Genomic DNA, 14,869 nt, shown 5'->3' with positions numbered 1-14,869 from the left:
TCCCTGAAATAGAGTGATTGGACAGTAATACGAAGCGGAATTCCCAAGCACAGGTTGATTCGTTGAGTGGAGCTGCCACCTTAGCCAAGTATTATCACAGCTTGCGATGTTATAGTATATGAATTTCAAAAAAAAAAGAACGTCAACTACCTATTTTAAAAACTAGGTATTGGTATTAAGATCTATAAAATCTCCCTATTTAATTATATCATTTGCGGAAATAAATGCGATTAGAATACTAATAAAGTAAAGTCATTATCTACCCAAAAATGCCAATGAGAATAATATTTTTGGGTGACGAACAAAGTTGAGAATACGAACAGAAATTAAAATTTCATATTTATATCTGTAAATGTTAAATAAAGCCAAGAAAAATATGTGTACACTAAATAAATCGTTGTCGTGTCTAACCATATCATAAGTTTTCTTACTCTTTGCGCAGCATTCAAACTAGCATATAGTTAACGCTTAATGTTCGGGGGCCCGATGATTATTCAATAAATGTATTAATAAGTGGCGAAAGTTTTCGGTACTGAATAGTTTCATGAATTTTTTTTACTAGTCGCGGATAGATTCTTAAGAACGAATTTTGTTTTGAATATTTCTTGGGGAAGGACTTCCAAGTCAACCTAAATTCGTTTTTTAAAAAACCGAGGTATTTCATTGAAAAGGCGATGACAATCAGTTGCAATGATGTACAACGTCTGCAACAGTAATTTAGTGTAGTTTATAATTACGATAATTATGATATCTAACTCATGACACTGTACTGAAATGCAAATCTTAAATTGATTCAGAGAACAAAAGCTGGGAATAGGAGGACTCAGCAGGGATGTGGCAGGAGTTTGTCGACAACACAACACTACATGGTGTCAGATATGTTTTTAAGAAGCGTCATATTTTAATTAGCTTAATTTGGGTGGTGTTACTGCTTGCTTCTGGAGGATACTACATTTTTACAGTTTACACAGCGTTCAAAAAATATCACAACCGACCAATTAACACTGTAGTAAGCAGAAAACATGTTAAAGAAATGGATTTTCCAGCTGTTACAGTCTGCCCTCTGAACGAGTTTGCTGCAAGTAAGCTGTACATGACAGATGACAACCCATTGTTTGTTTCCAGCGGGTTAAATATTATCTCATGCGCTGTGACCTCAAAAGTACGAGGTGATCAACCTTGTGGATGGTCACTACTTTGTGTTTTGGCTGAATATGAAACATTACGCCCCGCTCTACCAAACTGCACGAGTCAATACAGAGAAGAACTGTTGAATACAATGCAAGAATCTGCTCATTATATCGACAAAGAAAATTTACATCGTTACTACAGTCAAGAGATAGAATCCCTCGTTGGACCCAAGTGCGAGTTTGATGTTGTTGCAAATTGTTCGGCAAAAGATTTTGCTCCCTTGGTAACCCAATGGAGCAAGTGCTACACCTTTAACTCAGGGAAAAATGGCAAATTAAAGAGGGTGAACAGTGCTGGTGTTTCGTTTGGATTTTCTGTCATTCTTGATGCAAAGACAGACGAATATAGTTATGGAAAGTTTTCAGAAGGATTCAAGGTTATAATTCACAAGCAGGGCGAATTCGTTGATGAATGGGAGGGAATCAACGTAGGTCCAGGACAACATGCTGTTATTGCGCTTTCGGAGAAAAGGGTAACGTTCTCCATTTGCTTGGAGTTGATGATTTGTTTTGGATGTTTGTTCTTTGTTGCTTTCTCTAACCAGTTCTAAAAGTATTTCACTCAAGAAAAAATAACCCATGGCATGCCACAGATCTAAGCCCCTCCTAATAAGTCGCAGCTCTTATGCTTTTTTGAGCTCATCGATGTTAGTTTATGCAATTTTTCTACGAGTTAAAGGATATGAAAGAACAAAAAAATAGCTAGACACTTATTAAATTGACCAGTTAGATGTCTTTAACTTTATTTTTTTCTAATTTTCAAAATGATTGAAACTGCAATTCTGGTCATACAGTTTGTTGAAACACTTCCGGAAAACACAAGGTAAACTAAGTGGTTCCACGATGTATTGTTTGTTCCACGTGTATTGCTTGCTTTTCCTTACTCGATGTTGGTTTCAAGGGTTTGCTCGGGCATAAACGTCCGCAAAATCAACATGAAAGGGGTGGAGGAGAAAAAACGGCAAGCGTTTCGACAACTATGACTGGGACTGTTTAATGGATGGTCTGACTTGAAAACTCACCAACAGATTATTGTTATTTTTAGTACAAGAATCTGGAAAAGCCGTATTCTACCAACTGCAGCAAGAGAACTTTGGCAACGTTCCATACTTACACAATAGCGGGCTGTCTTTACGAGTGTGAGGCTGAAATGGTCATCAAGGATTGTAATTGCCGGCCCTCTGGCTACAAAGGTAGTAGCAATTAAGACTTAAAGAGCAAAGGAGTTTATTAAGAACACTTTCAATTAAAATAGGCCTTTTAAAAGTAGAAGCAATACATTTGGTTGTAATGCCAAAACCGATTATCATGTTAAGGTTATAAAACAACCAAAACGAGGGGGCGCGGGGGCGGGGGGGGGCAATAAACTATTTCTGGAACTCCTAGAAGTCTATGTAATTTCAGTTGTTTTATTCTCAAACTTTCAAGGCAATTTGAGAATAAAGGAAAAAGGTGCAATCGAGTGCTTCATATTCCTGGCATATCTGGCTATTGGAAGGAACAAAAAGGGAGAGGGAAGCATGATTTTCCTTTTTCCCTAGAAGTGACCCTACTAATAAATTCATCTTATTTACGGTAATTCTTATTTCAATACTTTGCTCTTAGAAAAGGTCTCTCAGATGCACGCATGCGTAACGGAAGGGGAATTAGTCCGTGTTTCAAATGTTTCAGGTAAGAGGTAACTGTGTGAACTACCGTCACACTGTCTTATTTTATTTTATTTTATTTTATTTTTTTCGTTTTTAAGTTCTCACATATCGACCCTCTTTTCCTAGTTAAAGAAATACTGTATATCTGTGCACTTTAAAAGCTTTTAAGCCAAACATTTTGTTGTCAACTGATCCACTCACTGGTCAGATAGAATTTTCGATATGTTATGTATATCTGCCACAGTATTTGTCACACAGAACAGTTTCATGTGAAGAGTATATAGGAAAAACGAAGCATCGTTACATTTATCAAGTTTTGTTTTATGAAGCTCGAAAAATAAAACAACGGATCATCTCATCGTGTATTTCCAGAAGCTTCTGTTATTTCCCAAGGAGATATTGCAAGTAGGAGAAGGCGAGGGTGCACTTGCACTTTTAATGCAACTTTTTTAAGCAAGTGACATACCGTAGGAGATTATATCATTGTTTAGCAGAGAAACGTTGCCGTGTAAATTTCTTCAATAGCTTCAGCGGAAAAAAGAATAAGATATCAGCAAATGTTGACAAAATGAAAAAGAACAATGTCTCGACTATTCTAAGATTTATATACTCATTTATATACACGTAGTTTATCATGATTAAAGTTTTCAATCTAATAGGCAGAGCATACTACTATCAGATTACTTAGATATCCAGTCCTGTGAGTGTGAAGTGCCTTGTAATCAGACTAAATATTACACTGAGGTGTCCTATTCAAAGTTTCCCAGTCCTGGCACAGCTAGAGTTCTGCAGCTGCACGGCTACACACGTGACTTACAATACCAAAGGTAACGTGTTTTCAATGCCTACTAGTCATCCTTAAAATGGAAATTGCCTTTCATAGCTAAATCTTGTAGGTTAAAAACAACGCTCACCCAAAAACAACACCCTAAATCAAGCAAGAAGTATATTTGGCAATCGGATACTTGATGAAGAGTGTGTTACAACGAAGGCTGGCTTAAGCGGCGGCCTATTAGGTTTTTAAGTTACGGAAAACCTGGCTGCCGTTGCAGAAAGCCGAGGAAGTTACTTAACTTTTATTCATACTTTTAACTTTATATACGGGATTATTAGAGAGGGCGTTTTCAGCTTACAGCTTACAGCTTACAGATATAATTATAGATTTATAGATAGTCCTTCTTTGAAACTCTGTCATTCGTAATCAAGATGGTATTCAAAACGGCAGCCATCTTGGATTTATCTGAAATTTCAGATTTATCAAAGTAGAAAAATACATAGTTTATGATTTATCATGTTTTGACTGTTGGTAGCATTCTCTTTGCCAAAAAGTGTGAAATCTGGCTAAAAAGGCAGGCTCGGCCTCGTGCGACTTTTGACGTCGCATTTCGGCGTAACCACTTCATCCGCCTTGGATCCAATTTTGTCACAATATGTGAATAGGGAATCCACCTACCTCTCCTCCCGGAGTGTAAATATGTTGTCTTCGACACTTTCTTTTCACAGGGATAACCTTGTACTTTTACAAGTGGGATTCAAGTCACTTAGTTATGAGATGCAAGAACAGAAGCCAGCATACGATAGCAATACCTTATTTGGTAAACAGTTGCAGAGTCTCTTTATTTTCCTTCCTAAACTTTTAATGTGCTAGCTAACAAAGTCGGTAAGTTATTGTCCGCGTAGCAAACGACCCTTCTCAGTGAAATGAAAACTGATACTTAACTTTATCAAGATACCCCCATCTGGTGGAATTTTCGGCTTCAATTGAAGATGATGAAGATGAACTTCTTCATTTTCTAAACAAGGTCTCCGAGGAAATGTAGTTATTGAGCAAATATGTAGAAATAATGTCGAATAAATGCTTCCATAAACTGCAGATATCAGCAAACTATATAAGTTGGGCACTTAAAGACCAACCGATGTAATTATTCATTTTTGATTTATTAGGTGATATTGGAGGTAGCATGGGTTTGTTCTTGGGATGCAGCCTGTTAACTATCTGCGAGTTCCTCGACTTTTTTATCAGTCTCCTAGCAACAAGACATCGACGATCCCCTCATCCAACGTCAGTAGTAGCGCTGAAAACTCACTGAATAACTGTGTAACTCGTAGTGGAATCCATGACCTACCAGATCGGCTTTTCAAGTAATATTACTGAGAATGCTGCGAAAGAAAATGGATGATCAGGAAAGGAAGTAGTACCCAACTACTTTGGATACGTACTAAACGATTTGAGTAATAATGGTTTCATTTAATAATGGACTTGCTTTTAAGTATGATTTAAGGTCATATAACATAAAGTAGGATTATCTGCCATAAACAGAAGATAGGGAGATATTCAGGACACCAGAAAAATGGATTGAAAAACGAGGCACATACCCACCACCACAGCTGATGTGTTTTATGTCGACTTCACGGGGTCTGGATTCTGATTTCCCAACTTCCTGTCTTGCTAGGTTTCAATTTTTTGGTAGTACTGCATTTAATTTATCAAGTGAATAATTATATAAACGCATTTACATATACACTAAGCGGTAGTCTTTGTAGTAACATCTTTCTTTTAGCTCAGAATATCAAGGGGTAAATTGGACTTATTTCAGGTATGTCCACATTTAATTAAAAAAAGACACTCTGCTCGGCATGTGACTTTGCTCCCACGGTAACCTAACGGGTGAAGCCTTTAAATCAGCCTGTGATAAATATTGAAAAACATTTGACAGCACTCAGTTTCCTGCGTACTGTTTGTTATTAAAACTATTTAGTTTTCAGTATCCTTAGCTGGTCGATGAAGCACACCCATTCTATAGCACACAAAATTACAGACTGGCATTTTTCGTTTAAAATTACAATAAACCTATGATAAACAAAGCAAATTCAATTTTAATAATTAATGGCAGGCTCAGCAGCCACAAGAAGAACTGGTGAGAAAACAAGCGCTTTGCACTTTACCCAATTAACATTATAATTTGCTCAACGCAAAATCCTGCTTTTAGCCAAAGACTGGCGGAACATTTTAGACGTATTTTGGCTGAAAGGTGATATCAGAGTTCCATTGGGTATTTGTTTTCCGTTGCTTCCAATTTAATGATTTCATTTCTTAAGAAGAAGCTTTTCTGTTTGAGGATAGTTCGATGAAGCACTGGTTGCGGCGTAACTCACCGCAAACCTTATCATCGGAAAAAAAACTGCAACAGCACTGAAGGTAAGCACGCAAATGAAGGTAGAATAATTAATCTGAGCACAGTTCGCAGAGACTTTGGGTGACTGTGAGACAAGCATACTAAAATGTTTCTGTCAAATCCAAACCCGAGACTTTGCCTTTCAACATTCTGTGGTAAAATAGGAATGAAGCAGTATTGCTGCCACATCTTAGAACCAATACGTAGTTAGGAAATGCGAAGATATAGACCTTCAAATTTCCTCAGGCTTCAGTTTTATATTCACGGTTAGCTTCAATCAAGACAGGCACAAACTTCGAGTATTACAGTCGATCTAAAAAACAGAGACCCCCTTAAACAATCTAACGTAAAGGCGTATACTTGTAAAGCATTATGAGTGAGACATGGAAAGTTTACACATTGTAACTTACCGTCATAATTTTGAGACTAGGGACTTTAAGATCCAACGACGCGACGGCAACGAAAACGTCAAAAAAAATATAGGTTTTGATAAGCAAAACAACAACCTGGCACGTGCATCACACTTTATTTGTACAATTCGTTACCGCTTTTGCGCGAATACACCGTGAAAATGCCTAATTTCGACTTTTATGACGACGTAGATAAGCAACGACAAAGTATTACATTATCTTTCTGAACCTGGATTTGGTCCCTTAGAATACAAGGCAAAGTAACTGAATAGAAATAATCGCGATAAAGACTGAAAGAAAGCAAATTCACTTTTTAAGCGACGTTTTCTTTGCCTTCTCGTCGTTGGATTCTTCAGGAAGTCCCTGCTATTTTATCGGCTATGAAATTAACTCTTTTGAAAGTAAAGAGGGTCTGATAAGTAAACAGTTAAGGTACCGAAGTGATTGAATTTGATTCTTAATCAAAAGTATACCACGGCTGTTGGTTGCTGCAAGAGAAATAAATGAGATACTTGCTTGCGAATGCTTTTCCCTCCGGGCGTAATATTATGTTCATAAGATGATAATCTACCCTTAGTAATTAGATAAATTAATACAAGTCAAGTCTTGGAGTTATATCAACTATCACAGTTCATCAACAAACCTTCACGTATTTGCTGGATGTATGCGTCACTTCCGGTCCATAGAAGATTGTACATTCTAATGTGATACGGGTGGGATTTTGTGATCACGATCTTGTTTGCTTAGTACGAAAAATTAACAAGAACTAAAAATCCAACACAATGAAACAAACAGATGTTAGAAACTTAAAAAAATTGATACTGAAAATGTCCTTTAGGCTTTGAGGGAAAAACCCTGGGAATTGTAAGTCTTGAAAATGACGTTAATTCAAGGTGGATGTGTTAGAAAACAATGTTTCTAGAGGTTTTGGATAAGCACCGCGCCCCAATTCGAACAATGCGGGCGAGAAACAAAGGAGTTAGTCTCCCCTGGGTAAATATTGAGATTAAGCAAGAAATGAGGGAGCGAGACCGTCCCATCCGAAAAGCTACAATTAACAGAGCGAATATAATAACGGTAGAGCAGTTTTGTAATTTTTCTTTTAAAAATATTGAAAAAAAAACTTGAAATTGAGATGATTGCAATCTATATAAATCCGCTAGAAATGCTTTATAAAATATTGCTTTGCGACAAGCAAAATCGAATTACTATGCTCATCGACTTGACAATGAATGTGGCCATCCAAGGCAAGCATGGAGAATCATCAACAACATTCTCGGGCGTAATAATCAACATAGAGGAACGACGTATAGGTGACCCCTTAAACTGTAAATCCAAAAACCTTATCTACCTTCTTGAATGTAAAAAATGCGGCAAACAATACGTTAGGGAACAAAGCACCAACTCGACGAACGCTTTGGGGAGCATCGCCGCTCCATCTTCAACTATGGCCAATTTCCTATTTCTACTCCAATAGTGGTGTAGGTACCGAATTAACCCCTTTTTTGCGGATTAATTAATTTGTGGAATACATTAACGTCGATGACATCATAGCCTTTTGTCTTTATCTCATGAATAAAATGCGCAGGAAACTCAATAAGATAAGGTCATGTGCTATTTTAAGGGATTTAACCGGTCTGACAGATTTTCTAGTGTCTAAAGCCTGGTTTTCACAATTCACTAGCGCATTCTAGCGCAAAAGCAATTAAGCATAAGGATATACGCACGCGCAGAATGGCATATTTGACTCAATTCTCGATACCAGGTCTCCTCAACCCGATGATAAACAAGATGGCGGACGAAGCGTCCGCCATATTGCTTTTGATATGTTCGCATAAGCTCTGGGTCAAATTGACCTATGATTGGTTCACGGCTTTGCTTGTGCTCAGGCTTGCTCTTGTGTCGAAAAACGGACAAGTTCGTTCTTCTTGTGCTTATGCTTATGCTTATGTGCCACTGAAAACCAGGCTTAAGGAATAAACTCAAACTTCCCTGTGACTTCAAATCACTGAGCCGTAACGTAATTATGCAAGTTCTATTTTCAGCCGCTATGATTGTCCTAGTTCCGGTTCTAGATTCTTGGCCTCAAATCGTGCATGTTTTTTGTTTTTGTAATTTTTTAATATTTGGTATTGAAGATTTTACTGATCCAGGTCAGATGCGGCTAACCCTCACTGGTTTGTCGTTATGGGTTTGCCTTCACAAGTGTTGTTTTTTAGCTATGCTAGCGTAGATGAATAAATTTAATCTTATCTTATCTGATCTTATCTTATCTTACGTCACAACATCCGGTTGAATATGAAGGGGTCATGGGTATTTCATTAAGATAATGGTCCCTATGAAAGTGTTCGGAAAGTGTTGTCCCATGTTGACCTCTTTCAAGGCGGTCAGTTCTTTATCTAGGCCTTACGTATAATGCCCCGAAGGATAATTTCTATCAAAACTTTCAACCTAAACGTGGGTTTTCGCGAGAAAGACATTTTATTGAAGACCAGTTGTTGCTATTAATAAGGGTTTGTTACTATTGGTATGGAATCTCCAATGATGTAAGTCTAATGATCTTCATCTTACGCTTAAGATACTGACAGCTGAAAATCTGAAATTCCAACAGAGAATGAAACCTGGAAAGAAGCAACATTCTGACTAGAAATGTGGCAGGAGTTTGTCGACAACACGACACTACATGGTATCAGATATGTTTTTAAGAAACCGCGTCATATTCTTATTCGCTTAATCTGGTTTGTGCTACTGCTGACCTCTGGAGGATACTACATTTTCACAGTATACACAGCTTTCACTACATACTTCGACCGTCCTATCAACACCGTAGTAAGCAGGAAAAATGTCGAAGGAATGGATTTTCCAGCAGTCACAATCTGTCCTCAGAATGACTTTGCTAAAACCAAGCTATACATGACAGATGACAACCCATTATTTGCTTCCACTGGGTTAAATATTAGCGCCTGTGCCGTGACTTCAAAAGTAAGAGGCGATCGACCTTGTGGATGGTCACTTCTTTGCGCTTTGCCTGAATTTCAAGCCTATTTAGGCCCCGCTATACCAAACTGCACAAGACAATACAGTAATGATCTTTGGAGTGAACTTCAAAAATCTCTCCATTATATCGACATGTATGTATCGTTACTTCAGCCAAGACCTAGACTTTCTCATTGGCCCAGCATGTAGCTTTAAAATAAATATACATTGCTCAGCAAGAGATTTTGTTCCCTTGGAAACTAAATGGGGCAAGTGTTATACCTTTAACTCAGGTAAAAATGACAAATTAAAGAGGGTGAACAGTGCTGGCATATCGTTTGGATTTGCTGTCATTCTCGATGTCCAGACAGAAGAATATAGTTATGGGAAAGTTTCAGAAGGATTCAAGGTAGTGATTCATAAGCAAGGTGAATTCATCGATGAATGGGAAGGAATCAATGTTGGGCCAGGACAGCATGCTGTTATTGCGCTTTCGGAGAAAAGGGTAACGTTCCCCACTTGTTTTCAGTGAAAGTGGCTGACTGTGACGCTGTTTGTTATCTTTTTAAAAAGCTAACTTTTTTCACGTCATTTGTATTTTAAAAATTGAAAGTGTCTCCTTTCGTCGTAGCATTCATTCATCGTAACATTTGTAAGACAGGGATCGCGCTTAAGTTACTTTGTTTTCAATCGCGTCCTTAACCAAAACTGATCAGTCACGATCGGCACTCTCCCTTTTGCGACCATTCGTTGGGACAGAAAATACAGAAAAATAACGGTAAACTTGTCCAAGCGAGTTTCGCCGTATTCTATTAAAGTTTGAAAATTATTGAATCGTTGAAATAGATGCAATGTGTCTGAAAGGCAATTCTTATACAGTAATAAACAAATAGCAATCAAAAATATTTTTCCACCCTGCTCCCTGCCCCCAGAAAGGATACAATTTCTCACGTTCTGTGCCAAGAATACTATCTTTTTCAGATTTCATGAAGTGGTGACGGTAACGGTAGATGGAAAGGGTGGAGGATCTTGTCTCAAGACTGAGAAGCAATGCAATGCAATTGGTCTTCTAATTTTTTGAAGCTATTTGATTTGGCATTCTTTAGAACAAGAATCTGGAAAAGCCGTACTCTACCAATTGTACCAAGAAGACTTTGAAAACCTTCGATACTTACAGAACAGCGGGTTGTCTTTTTGAGTGTGAAGCTGAGATGATCATCAAGGATTGTAATTGCCGACCCTCTGGTTACAAAGGTACTAGCCATTAAGAATTAAAGAATTACGAATTTTAACGAAAAAAATATTTGGTTGTAAATCCACTAGAATTAGCCCCTTTTTTGGGTAGGAATCTCATTAAAGAAGGCAGGAATACCTGAACGTCGATGACGTAATAGCCTTTTGTCTTTATCTCACTGATAAAATGAACAGGAATCTCATTATCCCCCATCTTTTGTATTCTTAATACAACAGAAACAATAGACTCACTTAGCCTTGACCGGTTGAAATCGGTGTAATAGCTTTTTTGCTATTTTAGATGGATGATGTCATAGTTTACTTTTAATTATGTGCGTCATATCCTTATCTTGTTATGAAGCCACCTGTGACTAAAAAAGTGAGCTGTAAGGTATTATGCAAGTTCCATTTCCTACCTCTTTCATTGTCTAACAATTGTTAAAGTCCCGGTTCAATGATTCTGGGCGCGCAAATCGTGCGAATGACGGCGAAGGCAAAACTAGCTCTTTCTAGCACGAAACACAATGTTTTACTCTTCCTGCTGCTCCTTTACAAGTAATTTTTTATTTAATTTGCCCCTTTTTTTATTTTTTATTTTTATTTTCCCTCCAACACATCGACCCTGCATTGACCTACATCGACCCCACTTCGACACCACATCGACCAGCGCCAAATGTTTTCCTCCATCACCACCACATTTCTATTGTCTTCCCTCCACCACCACCACCACATTTCTATTGTTTTCCTTCCACCACTTTCACCCCATTTCTATTTTTTCCTCCTCTTCCTCCTCCTCATTTCTAATGTTTTCCACCAAACAGGTTATTTGAGTTTGCCTTTTTGACCTGAGTTTGGCCTTTTTTGCCTGTATTTCACCTTTTTGGCCTGTGTTTGGCCCTTTGCCCTGGGCTTGGCCTGTCTGATCCTCAAAAATAACCTGTTTGGTAGAAAAACAATAGAAATGAGGAGGAAGAGGAAGAAAACAATAGAAATTTGGTAGTGGTGGTGGTGAAAAAAAATAGAAATCACGGGAAACCCAGGTTCTCCGATAGTGCCACGGTACAGTTCCATTAAAATTACAGTGTTTAAATAGGGTAAGAATACGATCCTAAAATTTGTAGGAAATACTTAATAAAGGTCAATGAAACTTACTCTCCCGCTAGTTGTTGTTGTCCTTTATGCTCAAACGAATTTTCAGGGGAATTTGCTCAATTTCACCCTCCATACAACAACAACAACAACAACAACAAAACTTTATCAATAAACAAATAAAATTACAAAAGTATTGCCCGCAGCTAGCAAGGCTATTCGAGGTGGGACAATGTGTGCAAAATATAAGAGATAAAGACTAAGGCTATTAACTAAGGAAAGTTTACAGTTAGTTACAAATAAATATAATACAATATAATGCACAAGGTAGGAGGCACGAGATGGCATCTCAGCCGCCATGCTACCTTTCCAACACAACTTTTTCCACGAAATTCGAACTCCAACGGTAACTAAACATGCTAGGATCGTAGAAATAGGATAGCGTCAGATATAGAAATCAATGAAGCTTTCCCAGATAGAGAAACGAATCCAGCAGACTTTGACAAACTCGAAGGATATAATCTACAAAGGCCGAAAGTCGTCGCGCCGAAGAAGCCGGGCCAGATCAACGCGCGGCCAAGCAAATGAGGCCTGAGCACTGTACAAATCAAATCCATCCCGGGTGTCCTAGGTTGACCTTTATCGGGACCGATACGTAGCTTTTCCAACGTTAGTCTCCCCTGCTGGAAATACATTTGCTCCAAGGTTATTGTTCACTAGATCCAATCTTGTCCTCCTTAATGAGATTCCTACCCAAAAAGGGGTTAATTTCGCCTAGTTTGTTCTTAATTCCGTTTAATTTCTCCAAACTCCAGGACATAAATAAAATCAAAAGTTGCAGACGAAAGCAGTAAATTTCTGATGTGCGATAAAGAAAAGAAAACCTTTTAAAAACGTGGTTCACTTTATTATGCAGCCCACTCGCAGCGCCCTACCGGTGGATCTGTAAAATTTTTTCGCCCAATTTTTTTTTAGGTAAGGACGTCGAGATGCACGCATGTGTAACGGAAGGGCAGTTAGACTGTGTTTCAAAGCTTTTTGGTAAGGAATACCTGTTTTCCAACACGTTAAGCACTTTTCCTTGCGGAAGTTTCCCCATTTCGTCTTATGTGCAGCGAAAATGTCGAATTGTAAGGCTTGATTTGTTGTCTAAGTTTCTTTTTTATTGACTTACTGTCTACTTTTATGTATTTATTTTCTTCTGGCCCTTCGAAAGATAATGAACTGATTTTTCTCCTTCACTTTCCTACTCTTTTTCCCAACTTCGCAGGTAAAAAGAGGAGGCGCTAGAAGAGTAATTTAGAGTCATGCTTACTGCAAACGGTAAAAGTGAATTTGTGCCGCGTGACCAAGTTTTCACTTATTTGTCCTTAAGTGCTCTTTACTTCTAAACTGTTTTTATTGATCTGCTCATGCTCTATTTTGAAAACTTCTTAACTTGAGTCTGCCGTTAGCCGTTTAGCGTAAACGTAACTCTAAAGCTCCCAAATATTTTCAAACGTAAACAATTACCACCCATTGGCTAAACTACGTACATGCAGTCAATCATGTTACAGTCTTTAATTTCCTAATCAGAACATTCACATTTTTTATTAGCTAACGTAAACAGCAAGTCCTGTGAGTGTGAGGTTCCTTGTTATCAGACCAAATTTAACACTGAAGTGTCCTATACAAAGTTTCCTAATCCTGGACTGGCTAAATACCTACAGTTGCAAGGCTACAACCGTGATTTTCAATACCAAAGGTAACTCTACTTTAACTTTTAATATTTATCTCTAAAATAAAAAGAATTTGTAATGATAATCTGAAGTGTCAGCCGGGATTTGACTGTAATCCATTTTTTGCGGACACCTGCTTAGTACTGACACCTCATTATTACAGACAGTTTGCTTTGTCCCTGGGGAAAAAAAGCCTTTACATTTTCTCTAAATTCAACCTGATAAATAAGGACACTTTTTATGGCTCCCTCAGTGTCCGTATTAAAGGAGGTTAACCTTTTGGCCATTGCTACGACAAAAAAAGTGCAGAGGTACTGAAAAAAAATTAATTCACTTTTTCCCCACAGGGATAACCTTTTACTTTTACAAGTTGGATTCAAATCTCTTAGTTATGAGATGCAAGAACAGAGACCAGCTTATGATAACAATTCCTTGTTTGGTAGAGTATTATTGAGTACATTATTAGCCTTAGTAAACTAAGACGGGTTAACTAGCAAAGTCGGTGAGTACCTTCGGATAATAATGCTCAGAGCTTGTAACGTATGATCCTGTTCAGTAAAGAAATACAAGTAGTGACAGGCGTTACCAATATGATTAAATCCATTTTCGGGGGGAATTACACTAACTTGAGGGAAAGTATATGAACGCGGATAACATCTCATTATGATATTAAACTATAAGCTAATTTGTACGTGACATTACACCTGCCATGTCAGTGGTCTAACAAAGAAACAACGAATCCCCTTCCTGGTTAAGTGGCTTTATCAAGCCATCGCTGTTAATGTTTTCCCCTGTAAATAAATGAGATTCCCAGCCTTAAAAGCGTCAAAACTGGTGCTTCGTATACTACTTTTATCTGGTTCAATTTTAAGTCGTTAACAAGGTCTCCAAGTAAACGTTAATGGACAAAAGCATAGAAAAATGGATATTCTACATAATAATCAACTTAAAAACTCCCATTGACTAGCCAGTCTCATTACGTGAACAGGATGCAATATGACTGATGTTTCAATACACAGTTGATGTAAGCAAATTCCATTTATACACATCTTTTGTTATTGGGCTAATAGACCTTTTTGGATTGTTTGTTCATTACTCAGGTGATATTGGAGGTAGTATGGGTTTATTCTTGGGGTGCAGCCTGTTAACTATCTTCGAGTTCCTTGACTTTCTCATCAGCCTCCTAACAAGACGACGGCATCGACGATTCCCTCATCCGATGTCAGTAGAAGAAGCACCGAAAAATCAATGACACTTTTCCAGCACGCTTCTCGGGAATCTAGAATGTTCCAAAGCTATATAAACTCACAAGTTTTTTGCAGTAACAACCAGTATAATTAGTCTAAATGACGTAAGATTACTTTTTAGCAGTTAAGTTTATTTAGAAACTGCGATAGGTAAGCTGTTTCATTTTTTTTTTTTTCGTAT

At 37.8% G+C, this 14,869-nt stretch overlaps 1 pseudogene; it reads left to right on the top strand.

Annotated features, from left to right (window-relative positions):
* The first annotated feature begins 832 nt into the window (after nucleotides 1–832).
* On the top strand, nucleotides 833–14,693 carry LOC140928053 (uncharacterized; annotated as a pseudogene).
* Nucleotides 14,694–14,869: the final 176 nt, after the last annotated feature.

This window comes from Porites lutea, chromosome 1 (assembly GCF_958299795.1).
Source record: "Porites lutea chromosome 1, jaPorLute2.1, whole genome shotgun sequence".
NCBI classification, from domain to species: Eukaryota; Metazoa; Cnidaria; class Anthozoa; order Scleractinia; family Poritidae; genus Porites; species Porites lutea.
This window is presented reverse-complemented; position numbering and strand designations above follow the sequence as displayed.